This window comes from Mustela lutreola, chromosome 16 (genome assembly GCF_030435805.1).
Source record: "Mustela lutreola isolate mMusLut2 chromosome 16, mMusLut2.pri, whole genome shotgun sequence".
Classification (NCBI taxonomy): Eukaryota; Metazoa; Chordata; class Mammalia; order Carnivora; family Mustelidae; genus Mustela; species Mustela lutreola.
In genome coordinates this window covers 36,234,438-36,252,064 of record NC_081305.1, presented here as the reverse complement: position 1 = coordinate 36,252,064, position 17,627 = coordinate 36,234,438, and the positions used below count along the sequence as shown (strand labels likewise).

Here is a 17,627-nt window from a genome sequence, read left to right as displayed (position 1 = left end):
TCAGAGCACTGTATTGTGACCTTTATGTTCATTATAAAACTCAAGCCATACAACACCTTATAAGGTAGTCTAATGTCATTTTATAAATGTGAAACTCAAATTCTAAGAGGAGAAATAACTTGCTTAAAGTCATGCCACCCATAAAATCTGTGATGTAACTCTAACTTGGGTTCTGAATGATTCACAGTCACAGGCTCCCAATTGCTATGTTGCATGAAGGCCAAGATATCTTGTTTCTAATATAAGAATATAAATTCTGTATAAGAAGGATTGAATTTATTCCACATAATTTAGCAGCACAAAATAAGTGATGACAGGAAAACTGAAGTTATTCCACATGAGTAACCAAAACTCTCTAAGAATGGAAAGAGAGACCACAGCAGTATGAATGCCCCATCACGTATACAGTCAGGCCAAGGATGATTGGCCTTATGTTGAAGCTGATGAAGAGGGGATTCTTTTTTTTCTTTTCTTTTTTTTTTTTTTTTTTTTGAAGAGGGGATTCTTGATCAAGAAAAAGTTCAACCAAGGACACTTGAGGTCCTCTCTAACTTTAGGACTCTATGATTCACATGGCTAAAGACTTTCCTTTAATTCCTAAGAGCTTTGTTCTTTGTACTCTATACTTTTTTACCATAAAATCAAGAAATAATGCAGACTGGGAATATAAAACTAATTTTATTTTTTTTTCTGTTTTTATATCTAATAGAATCATAGTTCATATTACGTTATCTGAAAAATATAAGGAACTGATATTCAGTGTTTGTCTTTCCAAGGAATAAGATCAGTCTTAACATTAGCAGGAGTCACTTTTGAATTCATCAGTAATATTTCATTTCTCATCTGCCAATGAGGTGATCCATGTGGCAGAGATAGACAGATTGAACTGTGAGCAACCTGGGTGGGTCAGTACAGTGCAGACTGCATATGCTTGGCTTAGGTTTTGGGTTTTATACTTGCTGTAGATTAATTCCTTTAAATATTTTTTACAAATTTGACTCCAAGAGACTCATGCAGTAAGAATTCTTTTGCCAATACCTTGGATGTTAGACACCTGGCTCACCACTTCTGACAAGCAATGTAAACACCCCACGTGCGGTCAGCATATTCAGTCCTATGACATGAGCATACCATGCTTTCTTTGTTTCTTTGTTTGTTTCTTTCAACAGCCTTCTTTCTGTCAAACTCATGAGGATTATTTCCAGCAGAGAATAAAAGTAGTTGACAATTTGCATGTGTTCAACTCAGTATCTTTTTCTCTTTTATGTGGAGGCTGAACTCAATCCTTCCAGACATCTGGGCCCAGGAGAAATAACAGTGGACTCTATAGAGAAATGTGTCATATTCAGGAAAAAAAGAGAAGTCATTAGATGAAAACTCTCTCACCTCCCATTTACCAAATCTATAAACCTTGCTGACTCAGTGTGTCTCCCCTTTCTGTTCCCTTTCATTGAGGATGAAGTCCTTCCTCATAAGTATGAAAAGCCTACTCCTGGGCTTATGCTATGAACCTCAAATCTTTTATCCTTGTAAGAAGCCCCACTGACTCCATTGTTGTCTTCCCCTCCTATATCTTCATCACCCCTGTCTTGTATATATCTCATAAACATTCAAAAATGTTTTAGTCTAAAACCATAAGTGACTCTTAATCTCACAAAACAAACTGAGGGTTACTGGGGGGAGGGGGGTTGGGAGAAGGGGGGTGGGGTTATGGACATTGGGGAGGGTATGTGCTTTGGTGAATGCTGTGAAGTGTGTAAACCTGGCGATTCACAGACCTGTACCCCTGGGGATAAAAATATATGTTTATAAAAAATAAAGAATTAAAAAAAAATGTTTTAGTCTAACCCACCTTAAAAAAAAAAAAAAAAAGCTATACCTCTGCCCCTTTGGCGCTTGTCTTATTCCTCTCCTCTCCTTTATAGTCCATCTTCAAAAAAGGGATTTGAGGTGTTTATATACACTGCCCCCATCTCCTGTCACTCCCATTTTCTCCTTGAAAATGGCCTCACTGTTACAACTCTACCAAAAAACCTCTTACCAAAGGCACTATGGGCTTCATGTTTCTAAATCCCATGGCTACATTTTAGTCTCCACTACTATGGCCTTTTGGAAGAGTTTGCCATTTTTTTAGGTGCTGTGACTGAGTGTTCTCCTGGCTTTTCTAAGGTCTTTCTATCTCTGCCTCTTAGATGCACCATCACCTCCACCCAGCTTTAAAGATCAAAGTTCCTCAGGGTTTAGCCCTGGCTCCTTGTCTTTCCAACATCTTTCTGGGTATCTCTTTCACTCCCAAGGTATCAAACACAACCCATATCAGAATCACAGATGTCTTGTTCACCGTAATTCCTCAGTATTTAGGACAGTGCCTCCTACAAATAGTTTCTCCATTTTCTTTGTTTAATTAGTTGACTTGAAGCCAGATGTTCCAAGTTCATCGTGGAGAAAGGCATAGATAATGACAGGAGTAAGACACAAGGGTTAGAAGTGTAATCTTTGGAGTCAGAGCTTGATTTATAGCCTAGATCTTCCTTTTATTAGCTTTGTGATTTGGGACAAATTGTTTGTTTGTTTGTTTTTTAAGATTTTATTTATTTATTTGACAGAGAGAGATCACAAATAGACAGAGAGGCAGGCAGAGAGAGAGAAAAGGAAGCAGACTCCCTGCCAAGCGGAGAGCCTGATGTGGGGCTTGATCCCAGGACCCTGAGATCATGACCTGACCCGAGGGCAGCAGCTTAACCCACTGAGCCACCCAGGCACCCCAAATTGTTTGTTTTTAAAATAGTATCAAATAAGGTATCTATGTTAAGATTTTTTCCTTTTTCTTTTTTAGATTTTGTTCATTTTTGTTCATCTTTTTAAAGATTTTGTTCATTTATTTGAAAGAGAGAACAAGCACAAGCAGTGGGAACAGCAGGCAGAGGAATAAGCAGGCTCCCTGCTGAAAAAGGAAACACTAAAAATATCTCTCAGTTTTTCTAATATCAAAAAGTTCATTTGGTGCTGCTTAAAAATGGTTTACTAAATTTTAAATAATTCTATATCTATTATGAATAACTTATTCCACTGCTAGTGATTTAAACACTATGACCCCCCCGCTTACCCTTAAGGAAACTGGTTTCTAAGTACTTGTAGTCATCTGATCACTTGTTGTAGGCAGAAGACCCATATAGGGTGGAAGGCTATATATTATTTTTGATAGAAAATATCCATATAGCACCCATTCTCCCTTCTTTGGGTAATTCTGACAAAAATTTTCCTGTAGGAAATAACTCCTTCCCACCCTCAGTCCGTGAATGTCAAGTGGAATTGGCACCACCTTTGGCTGCAGAAGGCATTAGACACAGGACTGACTAGTCAGTGCATCACATTTCCCTGACCATGCCAGTTAAAGGAGAGACACATGGCTCAGTCAGGGACAGAGAGGAATAAAGAGACTTTAGTGTGCCCTTTAAGAAGACACACTTTCTTTTCCACAAGCCTTGAATGAGGGATTTGAGCCCCTCGTAGCCATTAGTGGAGTTCGATCATGTAGCTGGAATGGAAAAGAATGGCCAGGAAATAGAGAGAAACTGAGTTCAATGACATTTTTTGAGCCTCTGGATTAAGAGTTCAACTGACTAGTCCTTTTGGGTCATCATGTAACTAAAGAAATTCTTTTTTCCCCAAAGTCAGGTTAAGTTAGAGCTCTTTGATTTAAAAAGGATGGAAAATCTAAGTGATGCACCTGTCTAGTTTATTCCTCTCTGTTCTATGTTTTAAACTAGCCACCTAATTAATTGAAACAGGTGAAGCATCATCATCAGAAAGCAGTCATTCACTCCCGAAATATGACATAGGAACCATTGTCAGAGATTTCAAGTCTGTAAGAAGCCAGCTATAGGATATTTAGAGACAAAATTGCAGAATTTTAAAGAGAAATGTGACTTCAGAGAAGACCATATATTTAGTGGGTCACAAATCCAAAAACATGCAAAGTCAAGAAGGGAACATGAATGAGTGAAAGAGTCAGGAGTGAGAAGAGCAGCGACACAATGATAATGAAAAATGACCAATGACACTCAACTCTGGGTCCATACCCAGGGAGGAGTAGTGGGTATCAGGCTACACTGGACGTCCTATGTGAGTAGCCTCCACTTAGTGTCGTCTGACTACTGGATGTGGGAATAGTGGTTCAAGATGAAATATTTTATGTGAAACTGGTTTTTGAGTGTTGCCAACTAAATTGCTTTTTTAAACCGTGTGATTCAAACATAGTATATAATCAAACCACACTCAGCCCAAAATTGTCAGAATATTCATTATGAAGATGGGGGTAGGATGGTGGTAAGGGAGTAAATTAAACCCCCAAATGGACCATGTCTTACACAACTACTAGCAAGAGGCAAAGACTAGACTCAAATTCTAGTCTCCTGACATGTCCCCCCACACTGAACAGACTGAAAATCACACTGTAATAAGAGTAATCTCCATACCTGGAGAACAATGCCAGTTTGTATAGCATTCTCACATAAAGTGAAATCTAATCCTTATAGAATGTAGGTACTATTCTATTCCTATTTCTACTTTACAGATATTCTAGAAAATAAAATTCCTGGAGATTGAATGATCTTCCTGAAGTTTAGTAAGAGAGAGCTCAGGTACTCCTACCCTTAACTCATCACCTTTCCTTCTAACCATACCTGTTTTTCTTCCTGGGTCCCAGATCTCAGTTGAAAGTTAGCACCCACCTTCCTCCCTACTATCAAGACACACACACACACACACACACACACACACACGCTATCTGATTCTGCTTTCTAAACTTCTCTTTTATCTCTTTTATCCCCATTGTCCATTGCCATCAATTCACAACTGCATCACCACATCAGGCTCCCTAAACCTAATCTTTTCCTTCTGTATCATACTCTATACCACAGCCAAAGGGAGCTTCCTAAAATGTTGCCCCAGCCTTAGGCCTGCACTATCTTGTCTTTCTTTCATAGTACTTATACCATCATACTGTAATTATCTTTGCACCCTGCCCCAACCAGAATTAAAACTCTTACAAAAAAGGGGCGCCTGGGTGGCTCAGTGGATTGGGCCGCTGCCTTCGGCTCGGGTCATGATCTCAGGGTCCTGGGATCGAGCCCCGCATCGGGCTCTTTGCTCAGCGGGAGCCTGCTTCTCTCTCTCTCTCTCTCTGCCTGACTCTCCGCCTACTTGTGATCTCTCTCTCTGTCAGATAAATAAATAAATAAAATCTTAAAAAAAAAAAAAAAAAAAAAAAAAAAAAAACTCTTACAAAAAAAAAAAAAAAAAAAGAATTTGTCTTTGTATTCCTGGGACCCAGTACCTGGCTCATAGTAGATGTTCAGTGGCTGTGGAGGAAAAGAGAAGGGAAAATGGGGGAGGCAGAGAAGGAGAAAGAGAAGAAAAGATAAATCTCCCAGACTTTTAGGGGGAGTAACTTTAAAGATCACCTAGTCTTACCTTCATATTTCAGAGATGGAGAAACAGGGCCTAAATAGGAAAGTGTTCTATTAAAATTCATACACGTGACAAATGGAAGAGTCATGATCAAACTTGGGTCTTTACAAGACTATTCCAGACACTGTTAAAAAAAAATTATACAGCAAATGAAGGATTCAACTTGTCAGGGATTAGTAATAATTTCTTACTATTTCCAAACAAAAACATTGCAAATTAAGAGCATTGATCATAATTTAAAAGCTATCAGTATCATCCTGGGTAAAAATGATGAATAAGCTTTAAGGATACTCAGTAAACACTTGATAAGTCACCTCTGATATTTTCCATATTTTTAATTTGAATTCTATTAACTAATATATAGTACCTCATTTGATTCAGATACACTGTTCAATAATTCATCCGTTGTGTATAAAACCCATTGCTCATCATATCGTGTGCCCTTTCTAATGCCCATCACCTGGTTGCCCCATCTCCCCATCCCCCAGTAACCCTCAGTTTTTTTTTCTTATAGTTAATAGTTTCTCATGGTTTTTCTTCCTTTCTGATAACTTTCCATTCTGTTTGCCCTCCCTTCCCCTATGATCCTCTGCATTGTTTCTTAAATTCCACATATGAGTGAAACCATATGATAATTGTCTTTCTCTGATTGACTTATTTCACTTAATACCCTTAGTTTCAACCATGTCAATGGAAATGGTAAGTATTCATCCTTTCTGATGGCTGAGTAATATTCCATTGTATATATGAGCCACATCTTTTTTATCCATTCATCTGTCCATGGACATCTATCTCTTCTTCTTCCACAGTTTGACTATTGTGGACATTGCTACTATGAACATTGGGGTAACACTTCTTCTCACTACATCTGTATCTTTGGAGTAAATACTCAGTAGTGCAATTGCTGGGTCATAGTGTTGTTCTAATTTTAACATCTTGAGGAACCTCCATACTATTTTCCAGAGTGGCTGTACCACCTTGTATTCTCACCAACAATGTAGGAGGGTTCCCCTTTCTCCGTAGCCTCACCAACATTTGTTGTTTCCTGACTTGTTAATGTTTGCCATTCTAACTGGTATAAGGTGGTATTTCATTGTGGTTTTGATTTGTATTTCTCTGATGCCAAGTGATGTGGAACATTTCTTCATGTAACTGTTGGCCCTCTGTATGTCTTCTTTGGAGAAATGTCCGTTTGTGTCTTCTGCCCATTTCTTGACTGGATTATTATTTCTTGACTGGATTATTTTTGGATGTTGAGTTTATTAAGTTCTCTATAGATCTTGGATACTAGCTCTTTATCTGATACATTATTTGCAAATACCTTCTCCCATTCTGTAGGTTGCTTTTCAGTTTTGTTAACTGTTTTCTTTGCTGTACAAAAGCTTTTTATCCTGATGAAGTCCCAATAGGTCATGTTTAATTTTGTTTTCCTTGCTTTGGAGATATGTCCAGAAAGACATATCTAGAAAAAAGTTGCTGAGGCAGATGTTGAAGAGGATGCTGCTTGTGTTCTTCTCTAGGATTTTGATTGCTTGCCATCTCATATTTGGGTCTTTCATCCATTTAGAATTGACATTTGTGCATAATGCAAAAAAAAAAAAAAGGTTCAGTTTAATTCTTCTGCATGTGGCTACCCAATTTTTCCAGCACCATTTGTTGAAGAGACTGTCCTTTTTACATTGGATATTCTTTCCTGCTTTGTTGAAGATTAGTTTTCTATAGAGTTCAGGGTCTGTTTCTGGTGTTTTACTCTATTCCATTGGTCTAGGTGTCTTGTTTTTGTGCTAGTATCATACTGTCTTGATGACCACAGCTTTGTTTATAGCTTGAAGTCAAGCATTGTTATGCCCCCAGCTTTGGTTTTCTTTTTCAACATTTCTCTGCCTATTCAGGGTCTTTTTTGGTTCCATACAAATTTTAGAATTGTTTGTTCAGCTCTGTGAAAAATGGTATTTTGATAGGACTTGCATTGAATGTGCAGATTGCTCTGGTTAGCATAGGCATTTTTTAAAAAAGATTTTAGTTATTTATTTGTCAGAGAGAGAGAGAGCACAAGCAGAAGGGAGCAGCAGGCAGATAGAGAGAGGTAAGTGGAGGGAGAGGCAGACCACGCTGAGCAAGGAGGCCAATGTGAGACTTGATCCCAGGACCCTGGGATCATGACCTGAGCTGAAGGTAGACGCTTAACTGACTGAGCCACCCAGGCACCCCAGCATAGACATTTTAACAATATGTATTCTTCCAATCTATGAGCATGGAATATTTTCCATCTCTTTGTGTCCTCCTCACTTTCCTTCATAAGTGTTCTGTAGTTCTTGAATACAATATTTGATTAATGTTTGTTTCTATAGCAGATATTATCAGTGTCCCACCAATATTCCTATCATTCTATGATTTTAGGGAGTTCAGCCAATTTCTGTATTTCAGATCCTGAAAGATTCTCTTGGCAACTGAAGGCTACTGTGCAGCAGGCTGAAGTGCCAAGGAATTAACAACCTCTGCCAGAAGTCCTCAGCCAATGATCCTCTATAAGTACCCCAGTTCTCTTGCCTTGGAAAGGATAATTCTGATGTGTTATTTTACATATTTTCTCAATATCCTACAGGTTTAAGCTTCAGTTCACTGTTTTGTTCACTGTGACATCTGACTTAATAGGACACCCTCTAATGACTGAATCACTCCTCCACTTCTCTGTTTCCTGAACCTACTGAATAAACTATTGGTGCTGAAATCCTTGTCTCAGTATTTGTTTCTGAGGCATTCTGGACTAAGCCAGCCTCTTTCCTAAGACAGTAAGCCGCTGATGACTGTAGATGGCTTATTCACCACTGTGTCTGATAATAAATACTCGGTCAATAATTAAGTAGGGAAAGGAAAAAAACATTATTGTAATTGTTACCATTTTTGTCAGTGTTGTTATTCAATATAAAATACTCAGCTCACCTTCACTGAGCACATTCAGCAGTACATCTGATTCTTGAACAAAATCAGGCTTTAAGGCCTTTGCATTTCACTTAGGGAAAATGAGGAAGGACTCGGGAATCAGGTTCTTTGAGGAAAGGCTGCCAGATGAGAGGTAATGTCTGTCCTGTTTTTCTGTCTGAGTCAGGACTCCAAAGGCAGAGATGACTTGCTCTCTAGTGTGAAAGCCTCCAGGGTTGTCAGCTCTGTGACAGACACTTAACAAGACTTCAGAAAGCATTGACCTCAGCCAGCACCCAGTCTCAAGGAAGTAACTCAGAATTAAAGTCAAATCAACAAGCCACTCCTCTAATTGAGGCTGAAAGCAGGAGAAGCTGTAGATATAGTTTGTGGCATAAAGGACAGGCATGTCACCTCAAGAAAAAGTACAAGTCAAGTCAGCATGTCACCTCCCACTGCTGGCTATGCAGAGATTTTAATGAAACATCTTGGGATTAATCCACACCAAAGGCCTATCTCACCCAGCTCCTGGCAGGGGCCAATTTATAGCTTAAAGAGATGTCATCAACTTTAATAGGCTTCAAGCTTCAAGTCTCACCTTAAAATTATTGACTTCTTTTTTTTTTTTAAGATTTTTTATTTATTTGTTTGACAGATAGAGATCACAGGTAGGCAGAGAGAGAGAGGAGGAGGAGGAAACAGTCTCCCCGCTGAGCCGAGAGCCTGATGTGAGGCTCGATCCCAGGACACTGGGACCATGACCTGAGCCGAAGGCAGAGGCTTTAACCCACTGAGCCACCCAGGCACCCCAAAATTATTGACTTCTTATAGAGTCCTATCTGGCTGCCCATTTAACTTCATTCAGGAATGGGATTGGAGAGCAAAAGAATAAAAAAGCCCTCAAGCTTTAAGGCTAGAAAGGACCTTATTAGACAAGGAACCACAAAATCAAATGTCTATAGTAGCCAGCAGGGAGGATAAATGGATGAAGTCTCTGGTCAGACTCTCTGAGAACCTGGAGAATACCTGCTGGGTTCAAGGCAGCAATGCTTTTCAATCCCAAGTAATTGTTGCTAGGCAGAAGTTCAGATCCAGTGTGGCCAGATTTTTTTTTTTTTTTCAAGAGAAGCCGTATATCGAGGTTTATAAAAGAAAAATTCCCCTGTACTTAAGTATTGATATTTAATTTAATATTTTAATATAATAAAACCAAGTGATAATAACAAAGAATAACAAAATTATTATACAGATAAGACTGGTAGTCATCTGGTACTCACCTGCTGTGCCTGTTGCAAAAATAGTGACTTCCTTACATTTAAATTGGGAAGCAGTCATTATCCCCAGCTCTCAAATGACTGTCTCCAGCACTCGGGCACCCCTGGCCTGCCCCTGAACATCAGTCTGTTCCATCATCCAGAGACTAAAATGTTAACACCTAACCAACAGATCACCTCAAGTTTCCTGTTTTGGCATGATCCTGTTTTGGCCAGCATCTGGTTGACCTGAACATCATTTGCACTATACTTGTGAAGTATTTTTAACAAACAAAACGCACATGCCAGTTCAAACAAAACACATACGCCAGGAATATTGATCCTACTGGAAATCAGTTTGAGACCCTGACTTATTCCAATTCCCCTTATTTGAGAGTTGGGGAAACAAAGGTAGACACAGAAAAAGTTATTTAATTAAAGTTATGAAACAAGTCACTGGTAAAACTTGATAAGAACCCACGACTTCAAGTTTATAGGCCAGGGCTCTCTCCTCTTCATCAATAGCTACCAAACCCATGGAAAGTATAGATTTTTAAAAGCGCAGATTTCTCTTAACTCTTAACTATAGAGAACAAACTGATGATTACCAGAGGGAGGAGTTGGGGAGATGGGTGAAATAGGTGATGGGAATTAAAGATTACATTTATCATGATGAGCACTGAGTAATGATTAGAATTGTTGAATCATTATATTGTACATCTGAAACTAATATAACACTGTATGTCAACTATACTGGAATTTAATTTAAAAAGACTGAAAAAATAAAAACACGGATTTCTTTTCTCTATACCATCCCTGCCAAAACTCTGGGTTGGCCCAGGTATGAATATCTTTCAAAAACTCCTTAGATAATTCTGATGATCATCAGATCTGCCAAACATTGCTGTAAACTATAGCAATGGCATACCAGTAAATTTTAGCCATCAGGCTTCCTCTGTGGGACAAATTTGGAAAGAAGGGTGAAATCTCTATTGACATATTATTTAAATAATTCTCATCAGAGTTTCACATAGAAGACATGTGCATATATGTTGGGAGAACAAATGGTTTTTCCCAAGCCCCTTAGATCTGTCTTATTGCCATACTGAAGGGAAGAAAATTAAAGGAGGAAATTTTCAGAGATTGGTAAGAGTTGATGACCAGAGGAAGGGAGGTTATATGAGAACCAGCATCAGAATAGGACAGAAAAGTTTCAGCTGTGTCACTTACTAGTTCTACATCTTCAGATATCTCACTTAAGTTTTCTAGGTCTCACTTTCACCATCTGTAACATGGGGACAGCAATACCTACGAAGCAAAATAATCACAGATTTCAGAAAAAAATCGGTCAATTCTGGGTTATCCTGGCTGTAGTTTCCTCAGTGATAGTAAGAGATTCATCCAGAGAGCCAAGAGGATATGCAGCTTCTGCTCGGTCCACAGGAATGTCAATACAGCTTTATCAGCTCCTGCCTAAAGCACAAGTCTTGCCACAAACTGATGGAGAGCTCAGACCTTTTTGGTACTTTCACACCTCTGACACTCATGCTGATGAGTTCAGCTCAGGTATCAATAGGGTCAATTATAGGCAGCAATATGTAGTTGCCCTTAAAAGTCTGCTAATATAGACCACGTGTAATTATAGAGCTTCCCTTAGTCATAAGGCAATTCTCATAGTACCTGACATATAGTGTAATTGTGATGGTCATGATTATGATTGTATGGTATGGAATAGTGATCTAGAATCCTACTCTAAAGGCAGACAAACCAAGGTACAGTTGTGATTTTAGATATTATTTCCAAATATCTTCCAGTCTCAAATCATCATCAGTGAAATAGAAGCAATAATGGTTATCACCTATATTGCATTATTACAAGAATTAAATGAGCTAATATTGGAAAGAGTTTAGCTTGGTGCCTGGCATATGACAGATGCTCAGTAAATGTTCTGTTTGGTGATAACACTATTAATATTAACTTCAGCATTCAACTTCAAGTTTGAGAGAACCTTGATTTGGTAAGATTTGGTACTAGTACTAGTGGCCTAACAGGCAACCATGGCCTGATGAGAGGTTTGCACAGAGCAAAGTCTAGCTGGTCCCATGGGGAGCACAGAAGTACTGAGATGTTCAAGAGCCTCCTTCAAGTCTCTGAGCTCAGCAGGGAGTTTTTTGCAATATAGCCTCAACCCACATCCACCAACAGACCTTTCCCAGTCTCAAACCCTTCTGCCAGAAAGGCTGTTAGTAACCCATCCAACTACCCCTATTTGTAAAGCTTGGTTGAGTCAGGCCAAGGAGAAGTGCTGAGGGATCTCAAGCTTCTGGTAGTATAGGAGACTCTGGGAAATGCCAACTGCAGATCCCAGATCTCCACCCACTTCTTCCAAGCAGATCCAAATAATAGGTTCTTTAGGTAGGCAGCCCATCAACTCAGGATTCCAAGACAAACAGCTTTCATTTTTTGATCTAAATTTCTAATCTTTCCAGAGAGTTGCAACACAGGGCCTACTAACAAGGAGACAAGCTACGAGAGAGAGAAAACACCTATATTCAGACCCCAGCTGTAGCACATTCTCAGTATGTCATTGTAAGAACCAAGCAGATGTGATTATATAAAGAACTATAGAGTGTAATCAGGATAGTTATTTTTTAAAGATTTTATTTATTTATTTGACAGAGAGAGATCACAAGTAGGCAGAGAGGTAGCAGAAAGAGAGGAGGAAGCAGGCTCCCTGCAGAGCAGAGAGCCCCATGTGGGGCTCAATCCCAGTACCCTGGGATCATGACCTGAGCCAAAGGCAGAGGCTTTAACCCACTGAGCCACCCAGGCGCCCCCAGGATAGTTGTTATTAACATTTATTAATATAACACATGCTATGAACTTTCATTCACAAAGTTCAGTGTGTAAAAATGTAACCTTCTATAACAAAACTCAGTTTTTGAGTTGTTACCATTTTGCCTTGCACACAAACTTAATCTAGTTACCTCATTCTTTCCCAGAGAAATGTAAACATTTCAAGATTAAAAGTCAGTGTTTTCTCCTGCCTACCCTCTTTTTCTGGATAGGACATCTCAGATATCCCAGGGCAGAGGTGAAAGACAGGGCTCTGAATCTCACTGAATCTTGGCATGGTGGAGGCAGTGGACCCACAGTGACTCTGACATCCACATATCTCCTTCAGACCCAAAAGTCCTCTCCCAGCTATTTCCAAATTCACATACAGAAGTGCTTTTCCTTGTCACTTGTTGGGGGGCTCTTTCAGGCACCTTAGTAACTAGACATTTGCTCCTTCTGGTAAGTATTGCTGCACCAAATTGGGGTAGGGATGCTTTGGGTATCCCCCAGACCCATCTGGGAAATAAGTCTAGCTCCCCTCTGTAGCCTGTCCCTTCAAACCCATGAGAGGTCTCCATAGTTATCATCCAGGTCAGAGTCAAGAACCAAATAGACTTCATCTCTGCCCTATGGAACTAGTGACAAAAAAAAAAAAAAAAACAAAAACAAAAAAAAAAAACAGTAATGTCAACACATAAATGAATAAGGATTACAAATTGAGAAAGTGTTATAAAGATAATAAACAAAAGGCAGTGGTAGAAGAAAACCTTGTTGGGGGGGTGGGGTGCCTGCTTATATACAGTGATCAGAATCAGGTAAGGCTGTCTGGTGAGGTGATAGATAAGCTAAGACCTGAAGGAAGGGAAGGAGCCCACATGTGAAAATTAGGATTAGGGTGATGGGACTGACACTCCAGGCATAGAAACAGATATGGGGAAAGGTCCTCAGGAGCATCCAAGCTTGATGTGGCATTGGAATACATAGAGTAGTTGAAACACATCCAAAAGTTATGTTGAAGAGTTAGAATTTATGCTAATTAAAGTGTTGTCATAGAAACATTCACTTTTGGTTACTTTTTTATCATTAAATGATTTTGAACAAGGATAAGATGGATTTTTCCCCCTAAAATATTATGTCAACCATAATTCTCAATAGATACAATATGGCTGCCCCCATGCAGGGACATTTCTGGTTGGCACAATGTATTGAGTATACTAGTACCATTTAAGGAGGTCCAGGGATGCTAAACACCCTGCAATATACAGGACAGGTCTACTCAATGAAGAATTGCTCCACCCCAAGTCCATTTTCCTAGCAAAATTTAGAGCATATCTGGCAGCTGTGTAGAGGCAAGAGTGGGAAAAAGACAAACATGTTAGCAGGGACATAATTAGGATTGCACTGACATTGTCCAGATGGGAAAAGATGATGGCAAGTGTAGGACTGGGACCTCAGGGATCAAGAAGAGTGAAAAAGTGGGCAGATATGAGCAGGCATCACATATTGGCCACACTGTGTTTTTATTAAATGAGACACAGTCCCAGAGTCTTTCTCAACATCACTCCTGGTAGACATTAACAATTGTTTCCAGTTAACAGTTGAGGCAAACCTATTAGGAAAATATCTGATTTGGGTAGTCCCTCAGAGATGGAGCAAAAAGGATACAAAGGGAAGAAATAGGGACTAAGTCTGGAAAAGAATGTTATTGAATAATGTAATATTCATGCAAGCCTTAAATGCCCAGATGAGCTTTTTAAATAAAAAGGACAATAGCTCTTCCATCTTTTAGAGGATTCCTCCTAGAAGCCCACCAGATTTTTCCCTCTCCTATTCCCTACCAAAACCTCATAGCTGCAATTTGAGTGTTCTCCAAAATTTAAAAAAAAAAAAAAAATCCTTAAAGACTTGCCTATCACTCAGAAAATTAGCTGTCATGTGTAATTAGGTTAATTCAGCATGATATTCATCTGAAATATGAACATGCTATTAGTAATGAAAGCAAACATATGGAGCAAGTGTCCTTGATCTGCTGAGAGAGTGTGGCTGAGAGAGTGTGGCTAAGCCATGAGCTCCACACACAAATTATCACTATGCCTTTCCCAGAAAAGAAGGTGACATGATTAAAAAGACATCATAGAGGGGCACCCGGGTGACTCAGTTGATTAAGCATCTTCCTTTGGCTCAGGTCATGATCCCAGGGTCCTAAGATTGAGCCCCATGCCAGGCTTCCTACTCAGTGAGGAGTCTGCTTCTCTCTCTCCCTTTGCCCCTCATATATGTGATCACATATATGTGCACTCTCTCACATACTCTATCTCTCAAATAAATAAATAAAAATCTTTTTTTTAAATTTTATTTATTTATTTGACAGAGAGAGATCACAAGCAGGCAGAGAGGCAGGCAGAGAGAGAGAAGGAAGCAGGCTCCCCGCTGAGCGGAGAGCCCGATGTAGGGCTCGATCCCAAGATCCTGAGATCATGACCTGAGCCAAAGGCAGAGGCTTTAACCCACTGAGCCACCCAGGCGCCCCTAAATAAATAAAAATCTTAAAAAGACATCACAGAGTCCCAGAATCTCAGAAAAGTCCCCACACAGTGAATTTATAATTCTGTAGGAAGAGTTAGGTGACCACAGTAGATGACCCTATCTTGGGTCAATTCAGCAACAATTACCATTCAGAATCAGTTAACACTTACTGAATCTCCTCTCTGCCTCTTGATCAACCCCAACCTACATGTTTTTGTGGACAAAGATTACAGATGGAGTCCTAGAATTAGGTCAACTCAATTTTTTGATTCATGGATTTGAAAGAAATATAGTAGGTGGGAAACAGATGTACATGGTCTACTTGTTTAAAAAAAAAAAAAAAAAAAAAAACCTGACTTCATTAGAATCTCTACCAACTGCAGCTTCATTGCATCACAAAGGGTCCCACACTGTCATAACTCATCCTGGAGGCTGGCTGCCCTTTATTTACCCCCAGGCAATGTGGCACTGTGTGTGTATACTCATAGGTAAACGTACTCATGTGAACATGAAGATATCAAGAAAAGTGTTTAAAACAAGCCTACCTAAATCCAAGATATTGAAAATAGATCATAAGGATAGACCACAGTGGGAAAGCAAACTATGTTCTCTCTCCAGCCCCCCTGATTAATCCATTATGGAAATTGGGTCTATCTTTCATACTAAATCACCTGAGAAGGTTTGTTGGTCACAAACCAGGCTTTCTTGGGGCATCTGGGTGGCTTAGTTGTTTAAGTGTCTGACTTCATCACAGCTCATGATCTCAGGATCCCAGGATTGAGCCTTGTGTCAGACTCCTCCTTCTCCCTCTGCCCCTCCCCAACCCTGGAGATAGTTGCTCACTCATTCTCAAGTAAAATCGTAACAAAAAAAAAAAAAAAAGACTTTCTTTTAATTTTGCTAAAGAATCCAAAAGCTTCCCTTTGTTCAGCTATAATAGGAAATGGAATAGGGTATCCATGCATTGAAAGGCAATCTTTCAATGATTTTTGACTAGAAGGTACTAAAGACATGATACTGGACATGTTTCTAAACCAAAGCAAAGGGGCAGGAGCCCCAGCACTAGAGATGGGCCCACAGTCCTGCTGGTCACAGATTGGCAACTAAAAAAGCATTCCTTTGACTACTGAGAGAAAAAATATGGTATAACTGGGCAAAATGCTCAAATCCCTATGTATTTTCAGATGGTAACATCATATATCTGGCTAGTATGAAATCTGAAATTGACCTTCAATCCAAATGCCATCATCCAAAACTAGCTTATGGAAATCTACATAAATTATTTTCCTATTTCAATATATTTGGAGACTTGAGTTTTTCTAGAATCACTTACAAGGTTATAGCAGATATTGTTGATGCCTCAATTCCCTCAGTTCACTTGAGGTCACCTGAAACTGTGACAGATAGTTTCCAAAATGGTGACTGTAGGGGCCTGGTTAGCCAGGGGAAGCCATTTGGCTGTAAACTTAGATTGACCCCGCCCCTTCCAGCGGAACTTAGTTGCAAACCCTGGATATCGGGGGCAGGCCAGGTTGGATGGAGACATCCAATCAGTGGGCGTGCATATATTTACTGTGGTGAGTTGAAATCCCATTGGCCACCTGTGTGTGGGCCAGGCTCAACCACCTCTATAAGGGTTAGTCTGTGAGGCTGGGGTAGGGGGAGTAGGAGGAGGAGTTAGAATAGCTGTTAGACTAGTAGGAGGAGTTAGAATAGCCGTTAGAGTAGTAGGAGGAGTTAGAATATCCGTTGGGATAGCCATTAGAGTAGCTGTGGGGAGCCATTAGGGTAGTCGTGGGTTAATAGTGGGGAGCAGCGCTGCCCCAATTGGCCTCGCCACTGTAAGTGGCCTCATCGGGGAGCAGCCTGGCAGGGGAGCAGTCTCATCTGGGGAGCGGCCTCAGCCTGGGAGTGGGCTCGTCCAGAGCAGCCTTGTCCAGAGCGGCCTCGTCGGCAAGTGGCCTCATCCAGGGTGGCTTTGTCGGGGTCATCGTCGTCGCCTCTTTGAGTGGCCTCCTCTAGGGAGCGGCCGCATCTGGAGTGGCCTCGTCTGCGGAGCAGCCTCATCCAGAATGCCTCATCCCCAGCGGCCTTCTTGGGAGCAGCCTTGTCGGGGTCATAGTCATTGTCTCTTCATAAGAGATGGCCCCTACCAGTCAGTTTGATTTTTGATGCTTGGTGCGAAATAAAGTTTTGTTTGATTTTCACTTTGTGTCAGTCTCGTTCCTTTGATCACGAGCCCTAACAGTGACAGCCTCCTGTCTCAAGCATTTGCACCTCTCTTCTTCCTGAGGACTTTTTCCAGCAGCACCAGAACTAACTCCAACAAATGGGGGAGTATAAGCTGGATACGCAAGTGGCAGAGCACAAAAGATATGCCTCAACAAACCGAGATGGAAAGGAAAAAATTCAAGTTCCCTGTCTTCTGGTGGACAAGTCTAGGTATATTCCATACAGTTTCTTACAAGGCCCTTGGAAAGATGGATCCCTAATAACCCATTCATTTATATATCTCTGTCTCACTTTTCTTGTCACTCCCTTTGTGATTTCTGGATTCATCTCCCAAATAAAATGCCAGCACATGTCCTTGAATTAAACTTTGCTTCTGCAGGAACC

General features: G+C 40.2%; 1 long non-coding RNA gene across 2 annotated transcripts; it reads right to left on the bottom strand.

Moving 5' to 3' along the window:
- Nucleotides 1-294: 294 nt before the first annotated feature.
- On the bottom strand, nucleotides 295-16,644 carry LOC131818412 (uncharacterized). Of its 2 annotated transcripts, none has more exons than XR_009348808.1 (3): nucleotides 16,345-16,644; nucleotides 10,878-10,955; nucleotides 295-1,324 (listed from the first exon to the last, which is right to left on the bottom strand). It is a non-coding gene; the product is annotated as an uncharacterized LOC131818412 (long non-coding RNA). The 2 variants fall into 2 exon arrangements; XR_009348809.1 differs by lacking the exon at nucleotides 16,345-16,644 and adding an exon at nucleotides 15,182-15,326.
- Nucleotides 16,645-17,627: the final 983 nt, after the last annotated feature.